The sequence below is a fragment of the Cupressus sempervirens genome, chromosome 9, assembly GCF_028749045.1.
Source record: "Cupressus sempervirens isolate cs-2001-9-10 chromosome 9, ASM2874904v1, whole genome shotgun sequence".
Lineage (NCBI taxonomy): Eukaryota > Viridiplantae > Streptophyta > Pinopsida > Cupressales > Cupressaceae > Cupressus > Cupressus sempervirens.
The window spans coordinates 509996543-510006597 of record NC_143126.1 but is presented as its reverse complement, the minus strand read 5'-3'; positions in this window follow the sequence as shown (position 1 = coordinate 510006597).

Sequence of the window (10055 nt, the reverse complement as noted above, 5' to 3'; positions counted from 1 at the left end):
AAGTGCAAAAACCCTGTGCACCCCTTGTAGAGAAAACACACCGCAACCACCATAGCTGTAAGGAAGAACTATTGGAATTAAAGCTTCAGTCAGATTTCTACTCTTAGTAAATCATAGTAAGATAATATGTAAAAAAATATGCATATCACGTTACACACACACATATAACATAATATATTATATTATGATTTTGTGCTTATTATACTTCGAATGACTTTACTCATTTACGAGTTTATTCAAAGACTTATTTGTTCATGTCCGATATTGACTCACATTATATTGTGAAGTCTCTGATACCAATTTATGATAGGGATCATGGATTAAAGAGATTGTCGTTGATTCAAGTCTGTGACATGTTGATTGGTATCATGGTTTATGTTCAGTAACAAATGATTACTAAGGGACATGAACACGTAAGGCCATGACCTAGGGCCATGACCTTATGTAGTCACAACCTTTCCCATATTATCAAGAGTCAAATGCTAAGAAGAGACCAATCACAATGGCAATATGGAAATGACATAATAATAAGGCCATGAAAATGATTATCGATGTTGTTAAAGATCATATTTTTCTAACTCTATCAAAATTAACAATTGCATATGATATGTTCATGAGCATTCATAATACATATGAGATCAATAATACAAGCAGATAGCTCACCTTAAAACAACTTCTACAAATCAAAATGAACAAAGGAGAATCAATTACATTCTATTTCATTAGAATTTCAGAATTGAAAGATTAACTTTCAACCATTGGAAATAAGGTAGATGATCTAGAATTTTCGTTAATAGGTCTTAAAGAATTACCAACTTATTGGGAATCTTTTGTTCAAGGCATTAGTGTACGACCCACTCCACTAAAATTTGATCAACTAAAGAATGATTGCACTCAAGAAGAATCAAGACTAATTATGAAAGGGATTGTTCACATAAAGAGGGAGAAATTCAACCCCTTAATGCAAATACAAATAATAAAGGAAAGAAAAGAAATTTCAAGTGGAAAAGAGGGAAGAAAAATAAAAACTACAAAAACATAGATTTGTCTAAAATTCAGTGCTTCAAGTGCAACAAGTTTGGTCACACTCACAGGTATTGCTTGGAGATGAAGAAAGCTCAAGTCTCTATAGCTAAAGTCAAAGAAGCAGAAAATTCACTATTCTTCTTAGCCTTATCAAGTGAACTAAACTCAAACAAGCATACTTGGATAATTGATAATGGAGCATCTAGACACATAATTGGATCCAGAGATTAGTTTGAAACTTTTGAAGGACACTCAACTGAAGAGGTCATAATAGGTGATAATTCCACCTATCCACTGAAAAGAATTGGGACCAACTCAATTAAATTAAGGACCAGAGTTACATTGCAATTAAAATATGTCATCTTTGTACTAGGCATCAAAAGAAATCCAGTCTCAATTTCTGGTCTAGCAGGTCAAGGATATCATGTCACCTTTCAAGAAGACAACATACCATCCTAGCCTAAAAATTCCAATATAAATAATGCAATCTCTATAGGATTTAGAGATGAAAGTTTATATAAACTCTGCAATGTTCAAAATCAAGCCCTAAATCATGTAGTTTCTCAAACTAATGAAATTTGGCATAGAAGGTTAGGTCACCTCTATTTTCGTGCCACACCCTCCATATATAAAATTGTGACATGATAACCTTGTCTAAAATTTGATCATATTAGAACCTATAGAGGTTGTGCCTTAGGAAAGAATTCCAAAGGATCTTTCTTACATAGTGAACATAAATCTAAAATTATATTAGAACTTATCCACATTGATTTGTGTGGTCCAATGTCAATACCCTCTCTAGGGGTATTTTTGTATTATGTGAATTTTGTCAATGACCACTCTAGGAAAACTTGGATTTATTTCCTAAAACTTGAAGAATCAAATGAAATATACTTGAAATTCAAAGAATTTAGTGAAAAATAAAATCGAGAAGAAAATCAAGACTTTAAGATCTGAGAATGGGGGTGAATACATTTATGAAAACTTTAAAGAATTTTAGAGGTTTGTTGGGATTAAGAGAGAGTATACAGTGCCTTATAATCCACAATAAAATGGAGTGGCTGAAAGGAAAAAAAACTATCATTGAATCCGCTAAAGGCATGATGCATGATAAAAAACTTCACATCTCTTTTTGGGTTGAAGCTTCAAATACAACCGTAAACACCCAAAATAGATGTCCACATTTAATCTTAGAGAATATAAATCTTGAAGAATCCTTTACAAGAAACAAACCTGATGCAAGTCACTTGAGAATTTTCGGTTGTCCTGTGTGTGTGTGTGTGTGTGTGTGTGTGTGTGAAGAAAATAATGCTTTGTGAAGAAAGACATTTACGTTGGTTCTATTGAATCCTCTAAAGGTTACATAGTATACATTCTAAGACAAAGAACTATTGAAATCAATAGAGATGTTAATTTGAAGAACATACTGCATATAACCCTTCCAAACACATTGAAGAATCAAATGAGGAACCAACTACATAATTAGATGAAAACTCCACAGTTGAGATTCGGAGGGAGAATTGTTCAGACAATCATGAACCCTTATCATCTAATAGTGAAAATATTGAAATCCTTAACTACAATAAAAGGCCACTATGGGCAAGAAATATGATTGAATAAAAAAATGTGGCACCTGATGAAATCTTTAGAGAAAGTAAGAAAACTAGAAGCCATTCATGTGATGTTTCTCTTATATCCGAACTCATCAAATCTGAATTATCAAGTGTTGAAGAGGCTCTAACAAGTCTAGCTTGGAAAGACAATATGATTGAAGAATATCAATCTATATTTAAAAATGATGTCTGGGATGTTGTACCTAGACCTAAGGATAAATAAGTTGTCTCTTCCAAATGGTTATTCAAAATCAAACATGCACTAGATGGTTGAAAAACATAAATCCAGATTCATTTTCAAGGGATTTTCTCAAAAGGCTGGAATTGACTATGAAGAGACATTTTCTCTTGTTGCCTAATACACCTCTATAAGAACCATTATTGCTATTGTAACACCTAAAAGATGGAAAATACATCAAATAAATGTAAAAATTGCTTTTGTGAATGGTGTTATTGATGAAGATGTTGGAAACTACAATTGGAACAATTGTTATGTTGTCATTAATGTCAAACCTACTGGAGACATTTACTAATAGTGTAGAGGGCCATATCAGTTGATTGATGAAGAGGATTTGAAAAGAGAGATAACTAGATGAACTAGTGAAGTTGTTAAGTAATGAGGAGCAAGTATGTTGGAATTAAAATAGGCACTTGATCAGTTAGTTTTTAAGAAGATAATTTTTTTAAAAATCATTATATTAAGTGAAGAAGATAATTGAGTTGATGTGTTGAAGAGAAAATAAGAAGTTTAATAAAATACAACACTTGACCGAGTGACAGTTTCACTAGGTCAATGAAGGAGTTGAAGTAGAAGATTAAGGAACATAAGAGTTGGTTGAGTAAACAATATTAGATGAGCGTTAGCTATGACCAAGCAAGATGAAAAAGAAAATGTAGTAGCGACTGAGTGATTTAATGAAAGCTGAGCGAGACAGAACATTAGTGACTGAGATACACAGTGATGACCAAGCATAAGAACATAGTGATGATTGAGTGTCAACAAATTAATAGTTTTTGAAAGAATCGAGTTTAAGGCTGACATAGTTGAATTCTTGGATTAGTCAAAATGAGTGGATGATAAGGATTGATGAGCTGACATATTTAATGCACAACTTGAGTTTGTTATGTGATCAAAGGTAAAGATTTAAGGAGAAGTTTCTAGAAGTATCAAGAAAGGAGTGCAAGGATAAAATGATGGATGGATTCATTGAATCTAATCAAACCCTAAGATCTATGTGTTGAAAAGAGATTATTTAAAGTGCAGAGCCTATTATGAAACAATAATTATTTTGTTAGTGATGTCAAAATTGCTACTTGTTGGTGAGACAATTTCTTTTTGGTATGAATACTATCATTTGTTTGATTGATGAAGAGAATTTGAGAAGAGAGGATAACAAGAGAACCTAGAGAAAGGTTGAGTTATTTAAGTGTATAAAAGGAGCACTAAGACCAACTAAGACATTAATATTATAATGTATTGTTTATCTACTTAAAGTCTATAATGAAAGATTACTCAAGCAAAGAATGGAAAAAGATCAAGTAAAGAAAAGTGTCTGCCAAGCCCTGTTGAGAAAACAGTGCAAGTCAAGCTATAAAACAATAGAAGCTGAGTGAAAATCAATAGGTGCCGAGCAAAGAAGAAAAACAGTGGAAGATAAGTGAAAGTTAGTATATGTCGTGTAAAGTTTAGTTGGTGCTGAGCATCAGTAAACTTTAGTGTGTGGCCGAGTGAGCTAGTGTTGGCCGAGTGATAGAATGCTGTAAGTGTTGAGTGACAATAAAAAGTGTTAAATCAAAGATTTGATGAATCTAAGCTGACTAATTTGACTTCTTAAATTATGCAAAGCATGTGGAAGATAACTATGTTGAGCTGGAGGCACAAAATTCAAAGTAAACCATTTTGAGGCCAATTCAAGGAAGATTGTAGAGGAAGTTTCTAAAGAAACAAAAATGGAAAAGTGGGTAGATTCATTGAATCTTACCTAACCCTAAAATGGAAGATAGTGGTTAAGTAGAAAAAGATCTAAATTCTCTATTTATAGAGATAGCTAGCTAAAAGCAAAGTTTTTCATGTGCAAGAACCTAAGGAAGACAAGAAGTCTAGGGTGTTGCTTCATCTAGTGGCCGAACAAAAAAGAATGCAGTTGGCATACAAAACAAGAAGGTTTAAGAGGATGAATGCTTGAAGGGTAAAAAAACTATCAGAGTTGAAGAGTATGAATGCTAAGCAGAATGGATGACTGAACCAAAGATTTTTAATCTGCAAGTGAGTTGTAAGTTTTTATTAGATCAAGTCCTGTTGTTACTTTCTAACAACTGTACCAATGTGGATAAATCCTTTGAATTAAGGTTGACCTAACACCCATTTATAAATCCTTTAACTGGGTGACATTCTAATGGAATGTTCTAAAGTCCTCTAGCAAGGCTCACTCTTAACAGGGCTTTTGAAATCCTCTAACCAGGTCACATTTAATAGTGTGTATTGTAACCTTTAACAGGGTTGGCCTTTCACAGGGCATCACTTCATAAGAGTGAAATTGGGTAGCATGTTACTAGTGGTTTTTCCCAAATTGGGTTTCGATGTAAAATCTTTGTGTCAAATTGTGTGAATGTGTTTATGGTAATTCATGTTTACATTACTGCAAAGTTATGTTGACCAAGCACAATATCCTACTAAGTTAAGGTATTGTATGATCTAATGGATGTATGCATGTTATGGTTTTATGGATATGGATGTGTTAAGCACTGAAAATTTTTATTTGTACATTTGGACCTTGAATAACTGATTCACCCTTCCTCTCAGTTATTCTAAAGAATTCCAACAATTGGTATTAGAGCTTTGGTGCTTGTGAGGAAATAGTTTGAAGGTACTAAAAGCTAAAGATCAAGATGAATAGAAAGGAGGTGCCCAAACTAAACAAGGAAAAGTTTCCTATATGGCAAAGTTTGATGAAGCTACATCTAGGAGGTCTTGGAGACTATGCACAATATACCATCACTGCTAAGCATACCGATCTTGTTGGAGCCCTTATTGCTGATGATCTAAAAAAGAAGAAAGAACACAATTAGGCAATGTCAGAGCTTGCCTCTGCCCTAAGCTACTTAGAGTTTGATGACATCAAAGGATGTGATATTGCAAAGGAGATGTCGGATTCTATACAAACAATTTATGGAGGATATAAGAATGTTTTGAGAGCCAAAGCTGAAAGTCTAAGAGGAAAGTTTGATGACATGAGAATGCAAGAAGGTGAGCCATTGTCCAGTATTGCACAAGAACCAAAGATGTTGTGAATGCCATTAGAGGAGCTAATGGTGTTATTGAAGATGAGACTGTAATCAACAAAGTATTGAGAACACTGTTGGCTATCTATGCTATTAGAGTATCTTCCATACAAGAACTAAGGTGTTTACTTGGTAGTAATTTGACCCTTGAAGGATTGATGGGTAGACTCACTGCCTTTGAACTCTCTAATTTTGATAATTTCAAAACTAAAAATATTGAATTTTCTTTCAAAGCTAAACTGTCATTAAAGGAATCTAAAGAGAAAAAGAAAAAGGTCAAACATGTTTCTAGTGACAGTAATGCATATGAAGATGATGTAGAAGATCTTGAAGCATTGCTAGCAAGGAATTTCACAGAGGCGAAAAGAAATACAAAGGTAAGATACCTATCACATGTTTCAATTGTAATGAGGTTGGTCATATTGCTGCTAGATGTCCAGAGAAGAAGAGTAATAAAAGTGGAGACAAATATAGAAGTAAAAGAGAAGAGAACAACAAAGATTATAAAGACAAATGAAAGAAGTCTTGCTACATTGCTAAAGAGGAATCAAAAGATGAATATGATGACCATAATGATGAAGTTGTGTATGTTTCTATGAAGGATGATTCTTATGAGGATGAGGCAATTGCATTAGTGTCTTATGTGAACAAGAGTGACAGATGGATCATTGACAATGGATGTTCACATCACATGACTAGAGATAAAAGCTAGTTCATCACCCTTGAATACTACAATGGAAATAGTGTAAGATTTGGTAATGATGCACCATGTTTGATAAAAGGTAAAGGATTAATCAAACTGACAAAAAAGATCATGTGTGACAATGCTTATTATGTAGAAGGACTTAATTATAACTTGTTGACTGTGTCACAACTAAATAGTTTAAGTTGCAAAGTTGAAATTGAGAACAAGAAAGATAAGATCTATGACACTGATGGAAAACTAATTGGAAATGGAGATTAGACTAGAGACAATCTATTTTATCTTGACATGAATGATGCTACTTGTCTTGTTGTAGAATTTGATGATGTGTGGCTATGGCACAAGAGGTTATGTAATGTTAACTTTGATAACTTAGTCAGTATCAGTAACATGAAAAGAGTTAGAGGTTTTTCTAAATTAAAGAAACCCGATAATGTGATTTGCAAATAATATCAGTTAGACAAGATGACAAAATCTAGTTTTAAAAGTAAGATCACTCTAAAGAAATTCTAGAATTAGTCCATACTGATTTATGTGGACCAATTGATGTGCAAAGCTATAAAGGTGACAAGTACATTATCCTATTTGTTGATGATTATTCTAGGATAATGACAGTTATGTTTTTGAATTTTTTTTTGATGCTTTTCAAATGTTTAAGTGGTACCTTGCAAGAGTTGAAAAGGAGATTGGCAAAATCTTGAAATGTCTAAGATCTGACAGAGGTGGATAATTTACATTAAATGAGTTTGAGATATTCTGTAACGATAGAGGAATTAAAAGACAAACTTCTGCACTTAGGACCACTCCAAAAAATAGGATTGGTGAAAGAAGGAATAGATTTGTAATGGACTGTGCTAGAACACTGATGATGGAGAAGAATGTTGCTTTGAAATACTAAAGAGAAGTTGTAAGTATAGCTATCTATACCTTGAACCGAGTACAAGAAAGGTACATAGTCAACATCTTTTGAACTATGGTATGGATACTCACCCAATGTAAAATATATTAAGGTATTTGGAAGTAAGTGTTACATTCTTAAAGACTTTAGGAACAATAAATTTGATGTAAAAAGTGAAGAAGGTATATTCCTTGGTTATTCCAAAAGAAGAAAAATTTATAAGTGTTTAAATACTAACACTAACAAAGCTACAGAAAGTGCAAGTATGAAGTTTGATGAATATACAAAGGTACGAAGCTAAACCTCAGAAGGAACCTGAAGAGTACAAATCTTTTGTATACTTTTATGAAGATATGCCTGTTGATGAAGGTGTTGTGAACCAAGTTGTAAATCAACAACAATAAGTATCAGTCACTACCAAGTCACATACAATGGATGTCGAGTTGCATTCAGGAACCAAGTTGCATTCAGGAGTTGAGTTGCAGATAGAAGTCGAGGTAAATTATGATTCTGAGATCAATGTACATGAAAGGAATTCCAATTTACCTAATAGAGAAGTAAAGAGTGATTATGAAGTTGACAAACCCATTGAAAAAAGAAGAGAAGAACCAAGATTGTCAAAGTATGTTAGAAGACATCACCTTGCTAAACAAATTATTGGAGATAAAGAAGCTAAACCAATGATAAGGAATAGGTTGAGAAGTGATACATGTTTTTTGAGTATGCATAAGCCTAAGTCAGTGAAAGATGCCTTAGATAATGAAGAGTAGAGTAAAGCCATGAAAGAAGAGATTGATCAGATTGAGAAGAATAAAACATGGACTCTAGTACCCAAACCATAGAACAAGAATGTGATTGGAACCAAGTGGGTGTACAAAAACAAGTTAGATTAGAATGGTGAAGTCACAAGGAATAAGGCAAGATTAGTTTGCAAGGGGTATGCACAAGATGAAGGAATTGAATATGGAGAATCATTTGCCCTAGTTTCAAGATTGGAAGGAGTAGGAAATCTACCTGCTTACTCTGCATAAAAAAGTTTCAAAGTTTATCAAACGGATGTGAAGTCAACATTTCTAAATGGTATACTACAAGAAGAGGTTTACATAGAACAAATTGAAGGATTTGTTGATCAAAATAACAAGAAAATGTTATGTAGATTACACAAAGCTTAATATTGTTTAAAGCAAGCTCCAAGAGCATGGTATGAAAGGCTTCACAATTATCTTGTGAAGATTGATTTTGAGAAGACTAATGATAACAACAATTTGTATTTGAAGATAGAAGGACGTAAAGGTATTTTACTAGCTAAAATTTCTATTGATGATATCATATTTGGAGGACAAAATGCATTGAGTAAAACATTTGCAAATGAAATGAAGAAAGAATTTGAGATGTCTATGTTGGAGAGGTAAAATTATTTGTTGGTTTGCAAGTATATCAGATGAAATATGTTATTTATATCACTCAGTCTAAGTATGTAAAGGAAATATTAAAACTTTTTGGTATGGAGGATTCAAAACTAGTTAGCACTCCTATGGTGACAAGACACAAACTTTCAAAGACTGACGATTGAAGTAAATTAAACATTGTATAGGTCTATGATTGGCAAGTTTCAATATGTAGTACATAGAAGACTTGACATTGCATTAGCTGTTGGGATTATTGCAAGGTTTTCTGCAAATCCTAGGAAGAATCATTTCATGGCTATTAAGAGAATTATGAGATATCTAAAAGGAACATACGAATATGGTCTATACTACAAGAAAAATGATAAATTTGAATTAAGAGCCTATATAGATGCTAATTGGGCCAAACACATTGATAACAGAAAGAGTACAAGTGGTGGAGCATTTTTCTTAGGAAAAAGATTGGTCACCTGGACTAGTAAGAAACAAAATTGTATATCTCAATCTACTGCTAAAGCTGAATATGTGGCTGTTACAATAAATTGTACAATCAAACATCTACTCAAAGGCATGAAGGAAGAAATTATAGAACTTGTGGTACTTTATTGTGATAATACAAGTTCTATAAACATATCAAAGAACCCTATGATGCACACAAAGATGCAATCAAGTATCATTACTTGAGAGATTTGGTTTAAGACAAAGAAGTGAGAATGAAATATGTGAATACAAAAGAACAAATAGCTGATATATTCACATGAATATCTTACCTAAGGATGCACATGAATATCTTAGAGGTAAACTAGGGGTGATACTCCTATCCAAAGCTACTTAAGAAGCATGAGTAGTGCCCTGCATCAACTAAGTTGAATGTCATATTTTAAAATTTAGTGCAGTGGATCTTGTTGGTCTAGTTTTCACTTAAAATTTATCCTAATGCATCTCTAAGTGAATGTTCTAGTTCTCTTTGTGAAAATTATTGTTTTGAATTTTTAATTTGCTACCCCTAGAAGAACCCTAATTTTTGTTTTAGTAAGTGTTACCCTAGAAAGCCTTTGGATTGCGTTTACATAGTGTGCCCTTTCAAAAAAATGCGCAAGAAAAATCTTTTAAATACCCCTTTTATT